Source organism: Manis pentadactyla, chromosome 2 (genome assembly GCF_030020395.1).
Source record: "Manis pentadactyla isolate mManPen7 chromosome 2, mManPen7.hap1, whole genome shotgun sequence".
In the NCBI taxonomy this organism is placed as follows: domain Eukaryota; kingdom Metazoa; phylum Chordata; class Mammalia; order Pholidota; family Manidae; genus Manis; species Manis pentadactyla.
In genome coordinates, this window is record NC_080020.1 from 178,319,499 (window position 1) to 178,342,411 (window position 22,913).

The 22,913-nt window shown below is 39.0% G+C and overlaps 1 protein-coding gene across 1 annotated transcript in view; it reads left to right on the forward strand.

Moving 5' to 3' along the window:
• Nucleotides 1-18,198: 18,198 nt before the first annotated feature.
• The window catches only part of C1D (C1D nuclear receptor corepressor), a 33,925-nt gene continuing 29,210 nt past the window's right edge, over nucleotides 18,199-22,913 (forward strand). The window contains exon 1 of the mRNA XM_036920722.2: nucleotides 18,199-18,295. The gene's annotated coding sequence lies outside the window, so the exon portion shown is untranslated. The remainder of the gene's footprint in view (nucleotides 18,296-22,913) is intronic.

Below are 22,913 nucleotides of genomic sequence, written 5' to 3' on the forward strand. Positions count from 1 at the left end.
TTTAGAGCCTTAGCTGCTAAAGTGAAAGAAGATATGATAGTTTACATAAAAGTTATTGATAAATTCCAAGATGAAATTCACTTTAAAGAGAGTGAAATGTGGTTAGGGAGTAACTAATCTCTGCGGCCTAATGCAGTGAGGGAGTTGAGTTTGCAGTTTGACAAAGGAGTTATAATTAGGAGTCATCTCTGACTTTCTGGAAGAAGCTACCGCTTCAGATGGTCAAGTGGTCTACTGCGATGTCAGATAGTACCCAGGAATAAACCTTACAGAGGCCAGGGGTTTGACCTTGGCAAGTCTAGACATGCTAACATGATTATCATCACTCTAATCACATTATAAAGTAAACACACACCCTACAAGAATCTCATGGGGTTGTGAGAGGATGATGAAGAGCTGCTTTCTGTCTCTACTGAGGGCACGATGGGAAGACATGGGGTGGTTTGTAGCATGAGAGACTTGGGTTATTAGATCAGTGGCTGTCAACCAGGGGGTGATTTGACAATGATTGGAGACATTTTTTTGGAAAAGGAGGGTGGGTGTTACTGGCATCCAGTGGGTGGAGGCCAGGAATGCTGCTAGACATGCTACAGAGCCCAGGATGGCCCCCACAACAAAGATTTATCTGGCCCCCCAGTGTCCGCTTAATGTGAAGCTTGAGAAACCCTGGGTTACAAGAAAGGAAGAAAAGTCTGAATCTGAAGTTACATAAATATTGGAATAGGTTTACAGGTCCAGGACTAGGGTGAGGTGAGTGAACTACCTGCTTCAGGGTGCAAAATTTGAGTGCTAAAAACCTCAGTTATTGAGATAGAGTATTTAAAAAAATCAAAATCAATGCAAAAATTCATGACAAACAATATAGCAAAATTTAAAAACAAGACAGGATTCAACAAGAGATGGGATTTGGATAGGGAAAGTTAAAATATTATTTATCTTGATTACTGAGGTTTTGGCAGTCCCTGCCCCTGCCCCCCCATCCTTAAATTTTGTGTCCAAGGCAAATGCCTCATCGTAGTCCTGGTCTGTTGGGTTTTAAATTTATTTTTCTTTTAAGGGAAAGCATGCATGATCTGATGGATTATTAAGGGTATGGAATTGTTTTTGCTAAAGGTGATTTGATTTGATTATTGCTAAACTGGGGTTAGTTAGGCCTAGCCAAGGTGAGTGAGAAGGTCTTTGCTAGCTCTAGAATTTTAGATTTTGATGACTATGTTAAGCTCGGAAGCAATCCCCATCTTAAGCTGCATAGAATTTCCTTAACATGGGCTTTTAAATTCTCTGATTTACAGCTTGGCCTCAATTCACCAAGATCATCTTCATTATCAATGGTACTATATGAATGGTGTCCCAAAGAAATATGTGGCATTAACTGTGTTCTTTAGCAACACTCTTCTGTTGTAACTCACCCTTCCAGAAAAATAACCATTGTTTGACTTTACCATTTTTCTGAGCAAGTAAAATTTCTTCTCATCTTCTCCTCTCCCCAGTCTCTCTTCACCTCAAAACCAACTTAGTATTCTTTTCTGGGCTCCATCGATATTGACATTATTCTATATTACTTGCCCTTTCCCCCCCAAAATGCCTTAGATGGAATTTTTGGGGGGAGGGAGGATTTTAATATTTTTTCTTCCTTGGGGAAATTGTCTGTCTATTTACTAAGTTATGTATGTGGGATAAGAGTAGTTAAAACATAATGCTGACCCCTTCAGAAATGCCAGATGAAAGTCTCAAAGATTATTTACTGTCTTGGGCAGGGCAAGATAGACAGTTGTAAAAAATTACAGTAATACTACTAATTAGGAGAACTGTGGTCTTGGACCCATATCAGAACAAACACTCTAACCATTATAGATTGCCTTCCATCAATTTCCCTGTTTTCCATCTATGCGTGGCTACCTTGTTAAGAGTACCTGCATTCAGCAAATGTACTCGTGCATAAAGTAACTGGATACGGGAACCACCAATTCCCCACATCCTGTCATTTAATCTAACTGACATATATACAATTCCTTTTGATCTATGCTAACCATATTTATCTCAATGCAGATCTCAGCTTCCTATCTGTTATTTTAAAAAATGCTTTAATCAGAGGTAGCGACAAGTTGGGTTGAATTATAGGGTTTGGGTTTTAAGATTTTTTTTTCAATCTGTTAGAAACAAAGCAACATCAAACTTGGGCTCTCATTCCCAACCACTTAGTCATTGCTATTTTGATTAACTATTTTATGTTTATTTATTCAAAAAGAACAAAAAGAAATGAAGAAAAAGCAACTAAGGCACTAAGTGGTAGATGGGTAGATGAAGAATCATTCTAATTTAATTTGAATTACCAAAGCTAGATGTAACCACATAGTTTCTTCTCTCCCCACCCCCCCTTATTCTTTTTCTTTTTTTTCCTTTTTGGTTCAGAGGTGAACAGAAGTTCATGTATGTCTGCCCACTGCTTAAGTAAAGGAGTGCACTTAATTGTCTATGATTTGGGATTCTGAGCTGCCTGGATTCTTTGCTGCAGAAAATTCACCAGGAGAGGGCAGAATAGAGCATTGAGTAGAAAGGATGTCACCCTGCAGAAGTCCCTGCCGCCTCTTTAGGATTATGCATTTTGACCTAAGATAGGTCATAGTATCTAAATTGTACGTTCCTAGGTTTTCCAATTCACAATATGGTGATAAAAATGCTTAGAAGTTCCTTTATAATAAATTGTCTACATGAATATTAGTTGTATGGGCTACCTGTTGTTCTGTGGCTGAAAAGAAACTGTCCCCTGAAGAATTTTAATTAGATCTTCAGAAAGAAGATCAGAATAAATAAATGGGGTGTTTTTTCTATATTCCTGTCCTTTAAAAAGATATTACTTCACCTATTATAATCGCATACATCTATCCTGAGCAAATGAAGTAAATGAATGAATCAGAGTTCATTGCAAATAGTAAGGATTCTCTCATGAAAATTTTGTCTTGGTCATGCGTAAGGTATGGGTCATGACATAAAATGTATCTCTTCCTGTGGTTTGTGCTAATCATTGCTGATAAGAGAGTATCATACAACACTTTTAACAGAATCCTACTCAAGTTTTTACTTCTTTAGTAAAGGCATAAACTCTGTGGTTCAAATATTGTCCTTTTATCACTCTACTCCCTGCACTGCAACACAACTTCAGCTATTTAAAAACTCCTTCTGTTGAACTATTTCATTGCCTTTATGTGTTTGAAACTTTTCATAATAGAAAACGTTTTAGAACCTCCCACCCCGCAGTACCAATTCTTTTGTTCATGTAAATAAATCAGGGGAGTCTCTTCCTTATGCCTAACTCTTCGAGGCAAACCTTTCACAGAATCTAAGCCATTTCATTCATACTTCAGAACCCTCCTATTGGGTAAGCTATATTTTATATATTGGAACCCAAAGCTGAGAGAGGTTAAGGAATTGGCCCAAGACCACACAGCTAGAAAGCAGCAGAGTTAGCATTTGGTCCAGGTCTCCCTGATGGCATTGCTCATATGCTTAATCCTTAGTCTAGCTACCTGTAAGTGTGAGCCTCTTGGAACCAACCTATTACATGTAGATGGTGGTGGCAGTTCCTAATGCTGCATAGCCCCACAGCATTTACAGGCATTTCTAAGATGTGATCATGTTAAATCTTCATAAGTAGAAGCCCCCTTTTAGAAATAACAGAGGCTCTAGGTGTTAGTAGCTTTTCAAGGTAAGTTGTAGAACTATTCTTGACCTCATCTTGCTTTATTAAAAAAAAAAAACTTAAAATCTGATAACTGCTCTTGCATCCTGCTTCTGTCAGAAAGTTCCATGCTTGGGGAACCAGAAATCTTCCATGTGCCATTGGGCGAGGCCCCAAGCTCCATGAGGATAGAAGCTCCTTTATTTGGGACCTTGCCCTATCTGGCTGTTAACTTTTATCCTTTGTAGTGTCCTTTATTGAACTGGTAAACACACAAAAAATTCTGATAACCTACAAATGACCAATAGCATGGGAAAAGATATTCAGCATTGTTAGTCATCAAGGAAGAACAAATTAAAACCACAGTGGAAAATCATGTTAGACTCATTAGAATGACTAAAAGTAAAAATACTAACTATACCAAGTGTTGATGAAGATGTGGATGAAGGCCCTGGCTTCTGTGGGATACCCACCCCACCGAGGTCAGAGGCAACAGGAACTGACACAGTGTCAGTCCATCCTTGTGTCTCTAGCTCATGCCTGTGGCATGCAGCTTGCTCTTAATTTCTCCAACTTCATGGCCATCTTCTCTCCTGACTAGCTCTTCTGTGAACTTTAAGCTCCAGGACCAGATGCAGAGAAAACAACCTTATGAAACATGTTTAACCAGTTTCCAACAATTAAGTAAGGCCAAGTCCCTAATTATGTATGAGTCTCTCAGGGCTTCTGCTTTTCTGGTTGAACCTCTACTGAGACAGAAGTGGCACCGGGGCCAGATCCAGCCCACGGCCTGCTTTGGTAGGGCCTTTGAGCCATGAATGGCTTTCACATGTATAGAGGGCTGTAAAATAAAGAAGAATATATGACAGAGACCATGTTGGGGAGGGTATATAATTTCCTTCTACTCAGCTGGGTTCTTGGCTGAGACACCCCATGTAATAAAATGCAGATTAATAGGAGAAAAACTTAAGTTTAATAACATGTATACCTCCAGTATACATGAGAGGGACCCAGAAAAGCTGAGTTACCTCTCTGAAATAGCCCAGGCCATCACTTTAAACACCATCCTCAGCTAAAGACAAAAGAAAGAAGCTGGCAGGTGGGTGGGTTACCAGTAAAGCACAGTAAACGAGGCTATGGCTGTCACACAGGTGTGCTGGTGTCTTCTCCACTTATGAGCATTTCTAGAGATCTGGTCATCCCCCTCTTCCTTGTATAGCACCTGGTAAATGTACATTCCCCTTGTAGATGTCAGTGTCCCTTCCAAAAGGGTAACTTCTCCTTGGTTTTCAGAGCTTCTCTGTTTCTTAAAAACAATCAGTCTAAAGTAATCCTTATGCCAAAGAAGCCTATTTTGGTGTGACAAGTTCTGTTCCCCTTCACTCACAAGGTCTAAAATGTTTACCCTCTGTCTCTTTGCAGAAAGTTTACTGATCCTTGGTGAAGAGAAAGTAGGAGTGTAAAATGGTGTGGCCACTTTTTAAACAGTGTGACTGTTTCTTATAAACAAATCATCCTATGGACCAGAAATCTTGTTCTTAGGAATTTACTGAAGAACAATGAAAATGTATGTTTACACAAAGACTTGCACATGAATGTTCATAGCTTTTTAATTCTTAATAACTCAGAACTTAACCCAAAGGCCCATCAACAGGTGAATGGATAAACAAATTGTGGTATATCCATACCATGGAATTCTACTTAGCAATAAAAGGGAATTACTTATTGATACATCTAACAACATGGATAAATCTCAAAAAGTCATTATGCTGAGTGAAAGAAGGCAGATAAAAAAGAGCATACATTGTGTAGTTCCATTTATATGAAGTTCTAGAGCTGGCAATATTAATCTACAGTGATAGAAATGTAGTGATTGTTTTGGATGCCAGTGGGTGGGGGTGATTGGAAAGGGGCACCAGTAAACTTCTCAAGAGATGTTATATAGTTTGGACAGTCTCCCATTCATCAAAACTCATTGAGTTGCACAGCCAAATGTATACATTTTCTTTCATATAAATTATAACTCAATCAAGTTGATTTTTAAAAAGTTTTATGACCTAAAGTACTTTCCTCCTTGGTTCCTGACAATATGTTCAAAGCTTCTGATGCCTTTTATGTGGGCAGACATACGCTGGTTTAAGCCTAAACTTCTATTTAGACTGCCCGTGTAGTGTACAAAGCCATGGTGGTCGGCTCAGTTTCCTAGGGCTATCTGAACAAAGCATGGTAGACCCCCCCATCTGTGGGGGATACATTCCAAGAACTCAGTGGATGCCTGAAACTTTGGATATACCAAACCCTATATATACTATGTTTTTTCCTGTACATACCTATCTATGCTAATGTCTAATTTATAAATTGGGCACAGTAAGAGATTAACAACAAGAACTAATAATAATAAAGTAGAACAATGATAACAACATAGTGTAATAAGTTATGTGAATGTGGCCTCTCTCTCTGTCCAAATGCTTTATTGTACTGTACTTACCCTTCCTCTTGTGATGTGAGATGATGAAATGCCTTGGTGATGAGATGAAGTGAGGTGAATGGCGTAGGCATTGTGATCTAGTGGTAGGCTATTATTGGCCTTTTGAAGATACATCAGAAAAAGGAGCATCTGCTTCCGCACCGTGTTGACTTGGGGGAGCAAAAACCACTGAAAGTGAAATGGTGGGTAAGGGGGGAGTTCTGTGCCACAGACTGGGTGGCTTAACAGACATTTGTCTCTGTTCTGGAGGCCAGTCTTCCAAGATCAGTATGTAGGTGGGATTGGTTCCTGCTGAGGGCTGCAAGGGAGAATCTGTTCCAGACCTCTTTTCTACCATCTGGTGGTTTTCTGGCACCCTGTGCACTGCTCTGATTTCTGTCTGCTCCCTATGTATGTGTCTGTCTTTACGTCCAATTTTTCTCTTTTTATAAGGACACCAGTCATATCAGATTATGGCCCATCTTAATGGTTTCATCTTTGCATGATTACCTGCAGAGATCCCATTATCAAATAAGGTCATTTTCACAGGTACCAGGCTCTAGGATTTCAACATCTCTTGGAGGGAGGGACACAATTCAACCTCTAACAGTTGATTATAAATTAATGTAGAGGTATGGGATTTGGCCTTATGAATGTGGTCATCTCAACAAATTCCACTCTTCCTTAAGCCGCAAGTCTTTAGGATCTGCCTATCTTTTCTGTTTATTATGTTATCTTGATATAATTGAAATGCTTTGGTTGGAGGCAGACATTTAGACAGAGAAAAGACTCTAATACATAAGTACCCAATGTTCCAATATATTGTTCATTGATCGATTTACATTAAGGGCTTAAAATAAATGCCACCTATTTAGAAAGATTTCTTTATCTAAAATAGAATGGCTGCAATTGCAGTGGTCTTTACAAAGTCTATTTTTGAGACTTCCAAAGCTATAATAGCCCTATAAGCTCTTCTAATAAATCAATGGTAAAAAATATTTTTATCATTATATCTTTACTTCCTTTTTTCAGAGTGGAAAGTTTCTACAGGCTGACTTTTCTTTCTGTCCATTTGTTTTTAAATGGAATAATTTAGTCCTTTTAAATTGTCTAATGAAAGAGCCAAAACATTTTTTAATGACCAAAACTACATCTGCCTTTTTCCTTTTATATTTCTTAATTTCAACATAATATAAAATTTTCACAGAGTAATTGGAAAATAGGGTAAAAAAGTGCACCCAAATGCCATTAGCTTATACGTTTTTTCCGAATTTCTGTACACATTACATTTAGATGTATCGATTGAACAGAACATATTGTTTTCCTTCATAATACAGATGTACTTCCTGCTAAAAACTTTGTTAGTAAAGCATTTCCACTATATTTTTGTTTATGATGAGGAAAATGATGCCAGATTTCTTTCTTTATATTGACTGGCTTATACATCATTCTCAAGCCTTTGCTTTGTGTAAAAGCTAAAAAGATGAATCTGATCGTCAACTAACCAGTCACCAACTAGAGAGAATTCTAGTTAATGTGTCACGTACTGAAAAAGAAATTAAAGAGGTAGAACAGAGTTCACTGTCCTTACGAATGCTACATCTAGTTAAGGAGTTTATGAAAGAAGGGTCATATCTGCACTCAAATGGAATTCCATGCTGTGTTTATCTGCACATTGTATCTTGATGCCACCTGCCACCTCCTCTGAATTGCTATTAGATGTTTGCAGCAATGGCCAGAGACCCTGATCAAAGACAGTGGAAATAAGTGATAAAGGAGTGAGCCTGGGAAAAGTCCCCCAGGGCCAGTTGTGTGTTGGCAACCATCGGAGATATTCCATCGGAGAGAGTTAATGTGCACTATTTTTTTCTGTTGCTTCATATTCAAAAAGAAAAAAACAGTATGATGAATCCCCATGTACTCCTCATGTAGTTATGTGAACTTCAGCCATGACATCTGAACCAGTGATGCTCTGGGAAACAAAGAAAAGTGGAAAAAACGTTCCCGTAATGTTGGTTTAAATAGTAACAATGGGATCCTTTGTGAAGACGTAAGACACTCGGCATTTCTTTGTGTGTGTCTGTTTTGTTGGAATCAGGAGTGTGGGTGGTTGTGGAGCTCCCTTCAAAATGGCCCTCCTTCTCAGTGCCTTGGGGATTTAGGCCACAGACTGCAGTGAACGCTGAACAGGTACTCCTCCACTGGGGAGGTGGGCGAGAGGAGCTGTGGCACCAGTGTGGAAAGAGAGCTCAGAATTCCTTCAGCCTCAGGGAACCTGCTCAGGGCAAAATCATCAAACAAAACAAATTATTAAACACCCACGATGGAACAAGAAGGAGTTCTCCTTTAAGGTATGTTCAGCTGAGCCATTGATATGCAGAGAGGAGCAGCCAGAAACCCTTGCATTTCAATCTCACGGCTCACTCACTGGGCATACCGGGCATGTCATAACAGCTTTGTAAAACACACCCAATTGTCTCTTATTGTTTAATTAACATCTTGTAAAGTTGACAATATGATTATGATTAAATTGAACCACACACCATAGCTTCCTCACAGGACCTTAAGGAATAGTGTGCATAGGAAGAGAGCTGCCAACTACCCGAAGACAAAGCAAAAATAGTGTTATCAGGAGCTCCTCTAAACCTTTAAAGGAAACAGCAAAGTAAAGGCAAAGGAATGCTGTCCAGTGGGAAGGAATCTTAGTCCTACGATTCTCTAACCAGCTTCCCCTCTTTAATCAGCCGTAAGACTGGCTGTGTGTAGAGCATGAAGGCAGACGAAGTACCAAATGCCAGGTACAATTGTACCTTCTTTCCTTAGGTTATCTCATTTAATCCTGCTAACCATCTATGAGGAACATACTATTACCATCTCCTTTTACAGATGAGGGGATGGATGCATAGAGAGGAAAAGTAACATTCAGAAGGTCAGACAGTTCTTAAATTCTGTGCTGGCATTACAACCTGGAATTCTGATTCTAGAGATATGCTTGTACCACTATACTATACTGCCTCTTCTGCTAAACTCTTAAAGCCAATGTTTCTTAACTGGAGGGTCCAAGGACAAATTTTGGGGAACCCTGGAATTCTATGGGAATTAGCACTTTTTGTGATCTTTTTGTAATCATCTGACATATAAAAATTGACATTCGCATGTTTGGAAGGTGTCACATTATAACTTGATATGAGCCTGTGTTTTGTAACTTCTGTTTGCTCATGTGAATTTGTCTCTTGTGGAGACACACACCTGGGGAGACAGGGATTTGATCATTATTGTCATATGCTTCTGAGGGTCTTTCTTATGACATCATGATTCATGGAAGGAGGAAAATCTCTGAATATAGCTTGTATTCCTCATTTATATCTCTCTTGGGCCTTTTCCCTATTTCATTGGCTGCCAATTCTCAATGGTTGTTTGTTAGGAAACAAAACAGTAGGGAGAGTAGAGGCATGGGGGTCCCTGCCTTCTAAATATTAATGATCTGTATTCCTACAGTTGTGAGGTTATATAGAACATTTTATTAAAAATTGACTGTTTGTAAAATTAGTCTCCTCTGAAGCATTCCTCCCCATTTGACTCTAGAGTCTATTGCCTTCCTTCCCAAAGCTTAGAGGGAAAATGCCACTTGACTGCAGAATGGCAATCACAAATATTGCAAAGGATGCTGTATTTTATTTATTTGAGCAAAGTAATGGAGAAAATGAAAAGTTATGGACAATTGATGATATGACCAATCAGACCAGTTATCACTGAAGAGAGAAAAATCTACACAGTTTATGATAGGATAGGATAGGTGCTTTAAGAAAGAGAGGCCCTTGGGAAAATTGGTACAGCTTTCACATGTTTCTGCAAAAATGGATCTCTCTGTGGTTGTGTTGTTGAAGTGAAGAATGTCATGTCATACCATCTAATAATTTTGCAATAAGTTTTTCATTTTGGAATATTAGATTTATAGGAAAGTTGCAACTATGATACAGAGAGTTCTTTACCACCCCTTAGCAGTTTATATGAATGTCAATATCTTAAATGACTATGGTACATGTGTCAAAATAAGAAATTGACATTTATATATCATTGCTAACTAAACTCCAGATTTCATTTAGATTTCACCAATTTTCCACTAATGTCCTTTTTCTGTTCCAAGATCCCATTCAGAATACCACACTTGCATTTAGTGTCTTATAACTGTCAGAAAAATTTTAAACAAAAATCCCAACCAATATTTGGTTTCATCTTTATTCATTCTAAGAATTAGTGTGTTGCAGTTATAACCAGAATTTTGTTAATGTTGGGCTGGAGGAAGGAAAAACAAGGACATGCAAACAGAACAGAGAGAAACCATAAAAGGAGAACAGACCAGACCCCAAGGTCCGTACCTTATATGGAAAGGGGACAGCTCTTCCTGAGTTCCATCCTTCTGATGTGCCAACTAAGACCTGGATGTCAGCCTCCTCCCTCTTGGAAGGAAAAAAAGTTTCTAGTTGTCTATTATGTCACCTTTAGCCAATCATACCTCTCCACGCCCCCTAGGATAACTTGCCCACACCTCCCCCCTCCTAAACCCCTTATAAGCCCCCACCTCCCTGACTGGGTGTGACTTCCTCGGCCTGTGTTTCAGACTGGGGAATATCACCCGTGAATCACCCAAATAAACTGCCTGGCCCTTTATTGCCTCCTGTCACCTGCTTGTTTCAGTTAAAATTTATCTTACATTTGGTGCCGAAATCCCGGGAAGGAGCATGAGTGCAGGGCCCCGACTGGCTACCGGCGGCCCTGCACCCTCCTTCCCCGACCTGGGACCTCAGTCTGCTCTCCACTGCATGAACTATTTTCCAGTGAGTCCCTCAGTTTCCCCCGGTCTGCTTCCTTTCCTAACTCCGTTTCACCTGGTCTGTTAGAAATTGTAGCTATGTCCAGGTTAGGGCATCCGGCCCCTTAGGCATCCAGCCCACCCTCTGTGGGCATCTGGCCCACCCCTGGCCCTGTGGTGGGCAGACGTCCCTCACCCAGGCTCCCAGGACATCTCCCCTGACTTGGCACGCTTGGGATGCTGGGTGCTCCTCTCAGCGGGATTAGTTGGGAGGGTGACACAGACATGGGGAACCAGTCCTTGAAAGCAGAGGCTCAGACCCTGCTGCAGTGTCTCATTTCTAATCTGGCTACTCTATATTTGTCTCGGGAAATTCACAAATAGAAGCTAGTCTTTCTTTGCTCTGAGGCCTGGCCTCAGTATCCCTTAGACAATCAATCTCGCTGGCCCCCTCAGGGAACTTTCAGTTTTGGCCTCCTCACCAACTTAATTAATTATTGCCACTAGAGCAGAGAGTAGAGTGAAATCCCATTTGTGCAGGCTTTTTAAACTTTGCGCTCCCGCCCAGACCTTTATGTTAAGTGTTCAACCACTCAGGTTCTCCTGGCTCGATCTCCAGTTAAAGATTGTCAGCCTCTTACTCTGCCCAGTCCTTCTTCCTTTTCAGATCCACCGGAGGACCTTAGTCTCCCACCTCTCTCAGCTTGCTACCCCCACCCCTCTCCACCACCATCTTTAAGTCCTTTGTCCTCTCCCGTGGCACCGCCATCTTCAAGTCCTACATTCTCAACCATGCTGTTGTTCTGCTCTCTTCTTCCGGTGGCTGCACCACCCCTTCCCCCTCTCCTTCCGCCTTCACTGCCCTCTTCCCCCACCAGAACACGCTCCTCCTGCCCTCTGGTTCCAGAAGCCACGGACAGGAAGCTGAGGACAGGGAAGGCAATTGGATATCAGTGACTCAAGTCTTTATATCGGTTTGTCTGTCTGTGTATATGTTTTTGTGTGGGAGATATTGCTGACTGTAGTCATTGTGTCTCAGTTTGTATGTTTGTGTGTCTAGGTGTGTGGATGAAAAATATTTTCCTACCTCTGGATGGTATTAATAAAAATTGACTTAAAAACAAGTGCTTGTGAAAATTGGGCATTCTAAAACTTCCAGAAAATCTGATTAAAAATGTTATTCATTAATGCTAATTTGGGTTTGGCTGAGGCGGGCATGTCCTTGTAGTTATCAGCTGCCTAAGTTTACCTAAAGTCACTTAAGTTTATGCTATCTGCTATATCTTTTAAGAATAAAATAATTAAAGGCTTAGCTTTGTCTAATATTCAGTAAAGGTCTTGTAAGTAATCTAGCATAGTTGTTACAAATGAGTGAACTAAATAAGTGTGGCAAGTGAACACCTTTTTAATTGTGTGTTACAGTGTGTATACCTATCTACAGTCTAGAAATCTTTGTGGTAACCTAAAACCTTAAAGTTTTGCTAAGTTAAAAAGATATACTTTATGCTTAGTGAGAGATTATGTTGTAAAGTTCATGGTTAAAAGAAATTATAAAATGTTCATAAATTTGTAAATCCAAAGAATGCTAGTGTAACAGTTTATAATAGGCTACTTCTCAGTGTTCACTAAAAATTAAGGTACCTAATAGTTTTAAGTTCTAATTAAAACTACTTAAAGTAATAAGGCAAACATTTCCGCATGCTAAAGAATGTGTCTTTTGATAAAAGAAAGTAACGTTGTTCTAAAGTACAGCTGTTTAGAGAGAAAAATCTAAATGTAAAAAAAAGGTTGTAAAAAGTTTGTAGAAGAATTTAATATGGTCATGCTATATAAAATTAAAGCAAATGAGTCTCAGTATCAAGTATAGAGAAAAATTAGAATTTTGTTTTCAGTTAAAAAGACAAAGTTTTCTTAACTGTTAGTCTGCTCTTAATATTGAAAGACTGCAGAGGGTTCTTCTAATTGTTTTATCAAAGCAGTTTCTTATGCTTAAAGTCTCAGTGAGTTGTTGGAGTCTTTAAGAAAATGAGATCTTAATATTAAAAGGACTAAAAGCTAAACTTTGCTAACAACTGTGTAACCTTCTTTATTTGCCTTTGAGGTATTTTGTTGTCATTCTAGTTAAATGGATAAGTATTACTTCATGGCAACCTATAATCCTATTTAAGCAAGTGAAAAAAAAATCAAATGCAAAAAGGTGCTTTTACCTTGAGTTAACTCTGATATTTTCCAGAGGGCCCCTGAAACATGTCAGAGGAATTTTTTCTCATTAGAAAAAGTATTTAGCTAATTTGGTTTATTTATCTGATATATAATTACCTGCTTAATTACCTAGAAAGCACTGTCAAAGGGAATGATGCTAAACTTTGTTACTAAATGTTTTATGTTACAGAAATATCCAAATTTCCTTATGTCAACTGTCTTACAGTAAGCTCTCATCAGACCTTTAACCATTGTCATTTGTAAGTCTTTTGTCATTTATAGTCACTGTTTTATTACTCTTCAACTAATAAAGAACTAGATTTCAGCAGAACAGGTATCAGTTACATAGGATTAAGTAAACTAAAGAAAATGATTTTGTGGCTTTTTGTTTTGAATGTTGCTGATAAAGTGCTTTAAGCTTTTTATCTTAAGCTGACAACAGTTTATTAAATGACTATCTTTATAAGCAGAATTGAAACTTTATCTTTCTCTCTACCTGATCCTCCAGAATTTAAAAACTCTCAGTAACTATTTTTATATTTCATGGCAGTATGTTTATTTGCATAAGTTCAATAAGAACCTGCTTTCCTTGTAAGAGAACCAATTAAAAACACAGGTTATACTACCAAGGCTTTGACTGGAATGTCATACCTGAGAGACAAGTGCGTAAACTCAGATATGAACAGCTTTAAGGAACTAAGGTTGACTTTACAAAGCCCACAAAGCCCTTTGGAAGAACTGGCCTAGTACTTTGCTTACAGAGTTCCCAGCAGCCTTACCAGGTAAGTAAAGAAGGTCACTTCCTGGCAGGTGCAGAAACCTCAAGAATGTCTTGAGAACCTCAAGAAGAGAGGAATTCACCCAAATGTACAGGTACTGCAGGCACAACCTGATAGCAAGTCTAGCTTGGCTGTCTGGCCTCGAAAGGCCTTTAAAAGTTCGATCTGAAATTCCTTACAAAAAGTTCCAGCAAAGCATATTTAAAAGAGCCTATGTAATCAATTGCTCTTCTTGCTGCACTTATGCAAATAATCAAGCCAACTGTTAATTATTTTCTTAATCTGGCTACTTCTAAAAAAAGTGAGGGTGATTTTAGAGAAAAGTATTGTTTCAATAATGCAGTCTTATCTATACTAAATCCTAATACTAGTCATTGAAATGTAAACTTGATCCAGAATTCCAGTCCCTGGAATAAGAGCCTGGCTAATGCCCCTACTGGGCCCCTTAATAACAGTTGTGGTTTACTCTTAGTTGCCCCTTGTGTCCTCAGGTTCCTCCAACAGCGGCTAACCCAGATGACCCAGGTTGCCACCAACCAGATGTTACTTCACCGTTACGCACCTCTTCCCACTGAACCCCCTCCTTCGGCCTAATACCAGCCTCACCCCCACGATGCTCCTTGTCAGCCGGAAGTAGCCAGATCGAGTCATCACCCATTATGACCAAAAGGCTGGAATGTTAGGCTGGAGGAAGGAAAAACAAGGACATGCAAACAGAACAGAGAGATACCATAAAAGTAGAACAGACCAGACCCCAAGGTCCATGCCGTATATGGAAAGGGGACAGCTTTTCCTGAATTCCATCCTTCTGATGTGCCAACTAAGACCCGGATGTCAACCTCCTCCCTCTTGGAAGGAAAAAAAGTTTCTAATTGTCTATTATGTCACCTTTAGCCAATCATACCTCTCCACGTCCCCTAGGATAACTTGCCCACTCCTCCCCCCTCCTAACCCCTTATAAGCCCCCCACCTCCCTGACCGGGTGTGACTTCCCCGGCCTGTGTTTCAGACCGGGGAACATCACCCAGGAATTGTGCCCAAATAAACTGCCTGGCCCTTTGTTGCCTCTCGTTGCCTGCTTATTTCAGTTAAAATTTATCTTACAGTTAATAATGATGAAATAAATTTTTAATCCTATCTTTTCTTTCAATTTTCAAATTGGAGTAAAAATCAAACCATTTCTTACACAATTTACTATCAAATTTCACTTCCCATTTTTAGAAATTCAGCTGATCAGTCTTTCTATCCTACTATGTGTGGGTAAAATTGCAGTATTTCCAGAATCTCTTGCCTGGCCTTAGTGCATCTCTGTATCAATAGGTGTTTCCAAGGAGTGGAGAGAAGTGGGCCATCTCCATATCAATAGGTGATTACAAGGGTGGGGGGAGTGAGGGTATATTTGGAACAGAACGGTTTGGTGGGGACCCTTTTTGCAGTGGGGTCATGAGAGACAGGGGCAAGCAGAAGTCGATGACTGCTTGTAAGCCTCAAACTGGTTTCTCCCATTTTATTTCTTCCTTTGACTGATTTTGGCTTGAAAGGAAATTTGCCCCAGGCTGGGAACGTGTCCTCCATCCCCCATAGCCCCCTGAGTCACACTATGCTTAGAGAACTACAATAGATAGAGGAACTTCCTTAAACTATGCAAAACAACATGTTATTAGGATTTGTGGGTGAAAAGTTTTCAATTTTAATTTAATATCACCTTTATAATGTTATGAAATGAGGCCCACTGGATACATAAGTTATATATTGGTGGTAAGATACCTTTACATTTTTTAGCTCAATAAATAACTCTTAATATCTAGAAGAATTAAGACTTTTCAAGGAGCCAAACTCACCCCTCTTCTCCTTGATACGTATTTACTGAACTGTGGCAGTTAGCTAGTGCCACAAAATTGTATGCTGTGTGGCATACAACATTCCACATTTATTTCTTAGGTGTCTGAAGGGTTCAGCTAAGTCGGCCTACCTGACAGTGACTGGGCTCACTCACGTGCCTGGGGGTTGGGTTTTGAGTCAACTGGTCCAGGCTGGGCTTAGGGGGTGACTGGGTTCTACCCCACGTTCCTCTTACCTTCCTCCAAGAACAATGGGCTGACCAGGCCTATCCTTGTCATTATAATGGTAGAAGTACAAAATAGAGCAAGTCCAGACTTTCAAGCCTCCTCTTCTATCACATTCACTATTATCCCATTGGCCAAAATAGAGCCAGTGGTCAAGGGGCTGGGAATCAAAGGGTGGGAAAATACACTATCAGTCCTGATGGGAGGGATAGCAAAGTCACATGGCAAAAGGTACAGACGCAGAGAAGGTCTGAAAATTCATCAGCTAACCTGTTTCAACTCTTTAGGCTTCTTATAAGGGGGCCTATCTTAAAATGCTGAAAATTCAGTAAAGCCTGGTCTTGTAAGGAATACATATGGAAATGTTCTCAAAGCCTTAAATTGCAAAATATAACACCTAATCTGTGTCGTACAATGTAGGAAAAATAATTAGGTTGTGAATCATGATTTTATAGATTAGGTTCAAAGCACTTAACTGAAACACATATGCACATAGCATTGACAAGGACTGATATCTGGGTCCTGGACCAAGTCTTTTTCCCTTCATGGCTTTGACTGTCAGTCCAGAAAAGTCAGGTTATTCTTCTTGTGGGAATGGCAGGAGGCAGTTTTGAAATCAGAGCAGAGCTCCATGTAATTCATAGGAAGGGTTTATTTTGAGTAATAAATATATTTATTTTCATTATTTCTATAAACATTGATTTTTTTTTGAAAGGATGTTATTGTGTGTCAACGTTTCAGGGGCTTTTAAAGGAGTTAATAGGAATCAATTTCTTAAATAAGCATTGGTTTATCACAATTTTTTCAACTGACTAATTCAAATCCTGTTTTTATTCCCTTTTTTTTAATGTAAATTACTTAGGACAATAACGCCCAGTGAGGTAAGGAGTGCTGTGGTCTGAATGTTTGTCCCCCCTAACCCTAATTCATATGCTGAAATTCTAATGCCCAAGGTGATGGTATTAGTTGCTGGGCATTTGGGAAGTGATTAAGCCATGAGGGTGCAGCCCTCCTGATGGGATTAGTGCCTTTATTAACAAGGCCTGAAAAGAGTTCCCTTCTGCCTTACTCAAGTGAGAAAACAAGAAGTCTAGTCTATAACTGGAACAGAGCCCTCAGCAGACCATACTGGGCTTCTGATCTCAGATTTCCAGATTCCATTACTATGAGAAATAGGCATCTGTTGTTTATAAGCTTCCCATTATGTAGGGTTTTGTTATAGCAGCATGAAGGGACTAAGACAATAAAGGAGCAATTGTAATTTTTCCATGTTTTTAGAATGACTTATGAATTGACAACCTATCTTAAATTTTCCCATCCCACCAGAATGTTTTAAATGATCAAGTTTTCTTTGGCACCTAGGGGAGAAAAAAAAGGAAAGAAAGAAGTGACAAACAAATCGAAAGCAAATAGGAAGTGGCTTATGTTTCGGAATTAGACAAACAGTAGAGGTAGTGAAAGCATTAATGCTTACCCTCGCAAAACTCCTACCCTTGGTACTAGAAGTGTTAATCCAACTACCTTAGAGTAATAAGCCAGAAGAGTGATCATTTGCCACTTAAAACTTTACGTGTTGACATACATGGTGTTTGTTCAAGGAATAATAAAAATTTAGGAATTTAAAGATGATGCTTTTAATCCCTGACACTGCACTTTGAAGGAACAATATGTAGTTTTGTAATTCTTTTTTTCCCTCTTGTTTGTTCTGATTGTACTTATTGAAATGTAATGTCAGTTATTAAACTAGTTATTAACAATCTCGGTTTGCATTTTGCTGATCTTTTCCCATTTTTCAAATAATTCATTTTTACTGTATTTTACAAAAGTATTTCTTAGCGATGGACTGGAAAAATTACGAACCTCTTCTTCACGGATTATTTGGGAAGCTGGTTTTTTGGAAGAGGCAAATTTTCAGAACATAATGGGACTGTAGTAAGAACCAGGGCCCTGTAACGAGCTTCAGTGAAAGTAAAAACCTGAACAAAGCTTTGGTAACTAACATTTTTTTTTCTGGTTAAATACACTTAACTTGTACTTGGGGTGGGTGTTTGCTGAATACAAATCTGGAAAAGTTGCTCAGCATCTAGCCCCAAACCCCTTCCACATGATGTCCGGAAAGCACGTTAGGACAGTGCTTTTGAGAGGCTAAAGTAAGAAGGAGGGAAGGGGCGGGGCGATCAGAGTGAGGTCATCAGAAAGCGCCGCTCTCTCTGAGGGCAAAGTCGGCGCCTCGTTAACGTAACCGCGGTCCGAATTCTGTCCCGGAGACAGGAGGGGAAGACCAGTGAGGTATTACTTAAACCTGGGTTTTGAGTTTTTCTCTTGCCTCTACCTAAGTCCGCTTCCTTTGTCTTCGGGCTCGCCTTCCATCCCTCAGCTGGCTGTGAAGAGTCGGTCGGGCTGCGTAGTCTCCTGCGAACGCGATGCCCAAGCCTCGGGGCCGCGTTGTCGCGGGACCCCCACCCCTCTGGCCCTGTGGCTGCAGGCCGGCTTTGGCTTACCTCGGCACCTCAATTCTCTCGGTCCGGTTTTTGGCTTTTTCTTCGCTTCTTAGCTCTGTCTCTCAAATGTTGGAAGAGGGAGAAATTAAAAACGCGACTTCACAATTAACTTTCAGCTGCGATCAAACCTTCATTAGGGAGGAAGGCCAAAGCGTAAGGTGTAGGGGAGTAACTTTTCCATGTCATCCACGTTTATCATTCACATAGAAGTCTTTCTCATATAATCACGAGCTGCCTGCCGTTGCAGTTTTAGCCCACCTGAGATGGCAGGCAGATTTCGACCTTTAAGTGAAATCTGCGACGGATAATCTCAAAGTTTTTCTTTATGGCCCAGGAAAGTTTAGTGTGATTTAAACTTCTGTTTGGAAATATCTTGAATGTCTTCCTGTTGACTGCAATTCAGTTTTGGCGAGATAAAAGTGTATCTGCCCCATGAGATGTTTGCCATCCACTTATTAACCTATTTGGATTGTCTGATAGTAGACTAGACCGCATGCTGTCGTTGGATCCGAAAATTCCAAATTCAGAGAATCGTTTGTGACCGACTTATTAACCTGTTTAGATGGTTTGATAGTAGACTTGACCGCATGTTGACGTTGGATCCAAACATTCCGAATTCAGAAAATTGTTGGTGATTGGAATGATAAAACTCATTGTTTTGCTGAAAGATGAAATTGTGGCAGTGTAAACAATGGTTTTTCAAAATAATGGAAACCAAATTCTCAGTCAAAAGATGTTAAAGCTGCATTCAAGTAGTTGTGTTGTATGTTTCACATTTAGATAGTTTTTCACTTTTCAAATGGATGTTTATGCGTGTTATCTCAGTTACTGTTTTCCAACAGTTGACCCTTCAATAATGGTTTTAAATAGTCCAACTTTGATTAGGATATTTGATCATTTTCACTTTAGTAAAATAATTAGTAATCTTACTAGCTAATGCATTTTGAGTGCTGAGGCAGACACCATTCTAATAGCTTTACCTATATTGTTCATTTAACCTGCGCAATAGCCCTATACACTGTCAAACAATTATTTTAGAGATGAAAATGTAATAAGCAAGTTCCATGATTTTGAAAGGTAATTTTGCTCCTCCTTATCATAATGCTTCCAATTAAACATTAGAATTAAACAACAGAAGTAAATCCATTATAATCTGATTTAATTATTTATCTGAATCTTGAGCAGAATCTTTGTAATTTATATCATTTTCTATTATCAGACTTTGGGATAAATTTGTATTTAGAGGTTAACATCTTTAAATGTTAAAAATGTTTAAAAGGAAGTCTGTCTTTTCTCAGGGATTTTACTATAAGTCTGAAGGAGATTTACAGGCAATACTAACATGGACTGTCTACCAAAGACAGCAATATTTATTGAGCTAGTGTATGTATTTCACTATTATTTTCTAAAGATAATGTAGTGCATAAACTATGTTTTCTACCTTTACCTTGCATCTACCTACCACTTCAGCATTTTATTAAAAAAAAATAATAATAACAATAATAATAAGGGAGAAATGTGGGATTCACATATGAATCAAGTATAAAAATCAAACGAATATTCATATTTGACCTGATTGTTTATACTTCATAATGCGTGATCAAAACCGAAAGTTTCTGTGATGACTGCCCTTGCACTGTTCACCATGTAAGAACTTATTCACTATGTAAGAATTTGTTCACCATGTAAGAACTTGTTCGTTATGCTTCAGAAGATTGGAGACTGTTGAGAACTAGGCTTGGGGTTGATTAATGATTGTGCATTGAGTCCCCTATACAGAATTTTATTGTTGTTAACAACCATTTGATCAATAAATATGAGAGATGCCCTCTCAAAAAAAAAAAAAAAAGATAATATAGTGCAAAAAAGTCATTACAGTAATATAATTCTGATACAACATCTACAGATGTCTCTCTAGTTCCAAAAAATTATGTATTGGATTTGTTCTGTGGCTTAATTCATAATTATATGTAACTCTACTTGGCATAGGGATGGAAATAGCCCCTGAATGTACATTGTCATATAAATATAATATGTATCTTTTGATCCATGTGACTTCCTGATATCTATTGGTTCAAACTCAGTTCTGATATTAAGTCCCAAAATTTGGTTCCAGTTTACTTTCATTGGTTTTAGTAAGTTAACAAATACTACTAAGTACCTCCTATGTGGCAAGACATTTTTAGTCATGTAGAGATAGAAATGTCATGCAACATGAATTCTGCTTTGAAGGAATAGCCTACTGGATAAATAACCATTGGAAAATTCTGAGCAGAGGAGTGACATGATCTGGTTTAGGTTTTTAACAAGATCTCTCTGACTGCTGTGTTGAGAATAGACTGTTAGAGAGTGGGGTGGGTGAAAGCCTGGAGACTGGGAGAGTGTAGTAATTCAGGTGAGGGGAGGGCAGCTTCACAGGGTGGGAAGAAGTGAATGTGGCGGGTAGCAGTTCAATTTTGGATGTATTTTCTAGGTAACACTACAGATTTGCTTATGGATTGAATGTGGGTTGTAAGAGTAATAAGATAGTTGGTTATTAAGGTTTTTGGACTTGAACAAGTAGAGAGGTGGATCGCTATTAACTGAGAAGTGGAAAACTGGGAGGAACAGGCTTTTGCAGGACGATTAGGAGTTCAGTTATGTGTTAACTTCGAGATGTCTGGTAGTCATACAAGAGGAGATGCTGAGTCTTGTTCAGTGTTGCACAGGCATTTGAGTCTGTCAAGTCTGGAGTTCAGTGGGGAGGTCATTGCTAGAAAAGAATATTTGGGAGTTGTCAGTAAACAGATGGTATTTAAATTCAAGAGGCTGGAGACAGTCACCGCAGGAGTGAATATAAACAGATGAGAGAAGCAGTTACAAGACCTGAGTCCTTAGACATTTTAGCCTTTAGAGGTTTGGGGAAATGACGAATCAGCAAAGGAAACAGAATAAATAGCCAGTGAGGGACAAGGACAGTTTTGAGAGTCTTGTGTCCTGGAATTCAGGGTGAAGTAGTGTAATTCAGTTTTGTCAAATGCAGCTGAAAGATCAAATAAAATGAGAATTGACACCTTTGTATTCATCAAGGTATAAGAAGTATTATTGATAGATAAATGATAACTAAGTCTGGAGAACCTTGGGAGCAAATAGGAAGAAGAGACTACTTTTGTTTGGGAGATATGGAATCCTTTACAGAGGAAGGGCATTTGAGGTCAGTTTTAAGGGACAAATAGGTTTCACTAGACCCAGAAGATAGGGGCGGATTGTGGGGAGGTGGGTATTGTAAGCAGGAAGAAACGTTACTTTTCTCCCTTCAAGGCCATACCTCCCAATCAGAGGTTTTAAAGATGATTTTGCAAGTCCTTTCCTTTGTGTCAGTAGCCAGTTCCTCATTCTGGGTAACCATTTTTGCTTCAGGCCTACTGAACACTACTAGAGAAATTCCCAAAAAACAAATTAATGCTACCCAACCTCAGCTGGGTCCTCTCTCAATTGCCTGACAGTGCTTTCCGTTATTCCTATTCTTTTCCTAGCACAGACTCCACAGTGCCATGTAAATGAATAACATTTACTGAGCATTTACTGCATGCCAAGCACTAAGGATTCATTTATTTGATAGAAATTTATTTGGCATCTGTGACATGCTGGCCTGATACTTGGAATGTAACAGTGAGAAAAAGACTGGCCCTGCAGTCTAGTATGGGTGATGGGCATTAATCAAAGAATTACAGTCTACTGTGGATGATGGACGTTAACCAGATAATCACCAACATATAAAATTACAACAATGATATGGAGAAATACATGGTGCTATTAGACTGTTTAACTAGTGGACATGACTTAATCTGAGGAAAGAGAGAATGCATTCTTGAAAAAGCATTCTTGTTGAGGGAGCTGAGATAAGCAGGCAAAAAATGGTGGTGGCAGGGAGGCCTCACAACTCTTAGGAGTTTCTTAGAAGGAATATGAGACCAGAGGGCTTTTTGTACCATAGGAATCAGGAGAAAATGGCCTCCAGGCAGCTAGAAAATTTAGGTGTAGTGAAGGAATCCATTCATACAGTTCTTTGAATGTAATAGAGCTAAGAAATACAAGTTTGATTGTAGCTTCTATGTCCAGGGAAATGACATTTAATCTGGCCTATTTAGGAATACATAAATTTCAAAATTTCAGATAACCAAAAACTTATTTATAAACTTACATGTTATTGTAATATATTACATATATTACTGTTTGAAAATCATAGTTCTGAGAGTATATTCATAAAATGTATTCCCTGATCTTCCTGCTTTTTGGTTTTCCATAGGTTGCCATAGTTAACAGCTTCTTTTATATCCTTTAAGAAATTTACATGCATATACAAGTATGCCCCCACACTCATACATATTTTTTCTTAAAAGTAAATAGAATGTATTTTATATATT